Source organism: Octodon degus, unplaced genomic scaffold, assembly GCF_000260255.1.
Source record: "Octodon degus isolate 3935 unplaced genomic scaffold, OctDeg1.0 scaffold00159, whole genome shotgun sequence".
Classification (NCBI taxonomy): Eukaryota; Metazoa; Chordata; class Mammalia; order Rodentia; family Octodontidae; genus Octodon; species Octodon degus.
Window position 1 is genome coordinate 5,566,336 of NW_004524735.1, and position 2,688 is coordinate 5,569,023.

A 2,688-nucleotide genomic window follows, 5' to 3' on the forward strand; every position below is an offset into this window, starting at 1 on the left:
ATGGCTTCCAAACAGAGAATTTTGAACTTGACTGGAAGGCATCAAAAATTAGTAGATAAAAACTACTGCAAAAAATCGCATGTTGAAGCACTCAAAAAAATAGTCATGTCAGGAATCAAATTGTGCAGAATGAAAACGACAGTCATGTTGAGCACAAGAGATTTCTCAGGTTATTACAGGATGAGCAGTTTGAGTTGGATATGGAAGAAGCCACCCAAAAAGCAGAAGAAAAGAGATTAAGGGAAGGCCAGCTTGAACAAGAAAAAAATTGCCTATGTAATTGTCAAAATTAAAACATGAGGGCTGGCCCAACAACTCAGAGGATTAAAGTGTCTGCAAACAGGCGCAGAGGCAGGGGGTTCAATCCCTGGGCCTGCTGTGCCAGCCCCCACTCCCCACCCCTGCCCCCAGGGCATGCTAAAATGGCAATTGAGACTGGGCATGGTGCCACATGCCAGTAATCCCAGCTCTTGGGAGGCTGTAAACAGGCAGATCACTACGAGTCCGATCTAGTAGTGAGACACTGAACACCCTGTAGACCCTTCCCTAAAATATAAAAATAAACAGATAAAATAAAATAAAAATAAAACATGAAAGTCTGAAAGACAAGAAGATGAGGCAACAAGTGAAACAGTATTGAACCCAGAGAATTGGAGACGAAATTAAGAGTGGCTTATGTGAATAAGGTGCAGGCAGCCCAGATTGCTGAGAAGGACACCAGTAAACACGTGCAAACGAAATGTGATGCAGTAGCCAAAACCATGATGGAAGAGCATGAGAGAGTAATGAAGGAGGAAGATGCTGTAGAAGATGCACGAAACAAAGAGAAAGCACAGGGCTCTCTTGTCTTAGAGAAATGACTTGAAGACCAAGAAAAAAGAAAGCAGGAAGCTTATGAGCAGTTGCTAAAGGAAAAATTCATGATCGATGAAATTGTTAGGAAAATATATGAAGAAGCTCCATTGGAAAGACAAGAAAAGTTAGAAAAAATGAACGCAACTCGGAAGTATATTTAAGAGTTTCAGAAACAGCAGGCTCTGTGGAGAAAGAAAAAAAATGAGGAGGTGGAGAGGAAAACAGGAAAAATCCTAGAGTTGGCCAACATGCAGTAGCAAAGAGAAGAAAGGATGGAAAAACTTCAAGAAAAGGCTGCAGCTTCAAAACATGCTGATTCAGAAATTGGAAGAAATGCTGCAACAGCGTGAAGATTTGAAAAAGTGCAACAAGAATCATACCAGGAAGAAGCAGCTGAAATTTATAAGAGGAAAATGAAAGAAGCAGAAGAGAAATTGAGAAAACAAAATGAGATGAAGCAAGATTTTGAGGAACAAATGGCCTTGAAAGAACTAATACAGGGGCTGGTGAGATGGCTCAGTGGTCTAAAGCACCTACTTAGAACAAGCTTAGCAAAACACAGGGACCGCGGTTCAATCCTCCAGCACCACATGCCAGCCAGCCCCGCCCCCCTGGTGGGCTGAGCTGGCCACACACACACACACACACACACACACACACACACACAATAAATGTAAAAAGAAAGAAAGAACTAATACAACACGCTGCAAAGGAAGAAGGAAATCTCTAGAAAAACTATGCTGAACTTGCTGAAGATGATCGGATAGAACAAGGAATGCGCAGAAACAAGGAATGAAGCAGAGGAGAGTAAATCAACTAGGAAAAGTGTCCCTTGTGGAGCCAGAAGTTGGCGGACAGGTGGGGAGCAGGACAGAGATGGGGGCTTTGCAGTCCCTCTGCTATTGGGAGAAAGAAAACGTGCTCCGACCTCTCCTGTGGATAGCAGGGAGGAAGTCACAGCCTCAGTCTGCTGTTACGTCACATGCAGGTATTGACACCTCCATGCAGGTTTATAATCCGGGCAAGATTCAAAAGAAATTAAAACTTCTGGAACACAGAAGAGCTGTGGAAAAACCTATTGAAGAGCATCATAGCCAGCTCCTTGCAGACAAGCAATGTGAACTGGAAGAATGGCAGTTGCCCCAAAAGAGACAAGCGTGTATCAGTGCAATTACTGGAGAAGAAAGGCTTGAGCTGGCCACATAGCTCAGTGGACTGAAGCACCTGCAAGCAGGCGCAGGGGCCAGGGGTTCGTCCCTGGGGCACGCTGAGATGAAGACCAAGACTGGGTGTGGTGGCACAAGCCTGTAATCCCAGCTCTTGGGAGGCTGTAAACAGGCGGATCACTACGAGTCAGATCTAGTAGTGAGACCTTGAACACCCTGTAGACCTTTCCCTAAAATACAGGAAAAATAAAAAAGAAGAAAGGCTAAAACTTACTAAAGAACAGGCTACAAAATTATTAGGATATATCCCTAAACGGATATTTGAAACAGAAGATGATGTTGATATGCTTGGGGGAGAGTTTAGAAAAGTGTATCAGAAGAATGAAATTTGTGAAGACAATTGATAGCAAGATTTGGAAAAACCTGGGTTCTCTTGTTTGTAACCTCTAGAATGTCAGTGTAACTTTTGTCTTACAGTTTAATTGCAGTAGGTATCAACTGTCTTACTAGAGTTTCCTAAAACATCACCTTATTTCATAATTTATAAACAATTGTCAGATATAAGTTAAGCAGCTTAATGTCTTTCCCTGCAAAATCAATTTCTTTTCATTGTTGTACTACTAATTTGAATGCCTGGATTTTTTTTTTGAAGGTCTGGATTTTATAA

The 2,688-nt window shown here is 42.2% G+C and overlaps 1 pseudogene; it reads left to right on the top strand.

Moving 5' to 3' along the window:
- Positions 1–2,425, top strand: LOC101582132 (annotated as a pseudogene).
- The last annotated feature ends 263 nt before the right edge of the window (positions 2,426–2,688 follow it).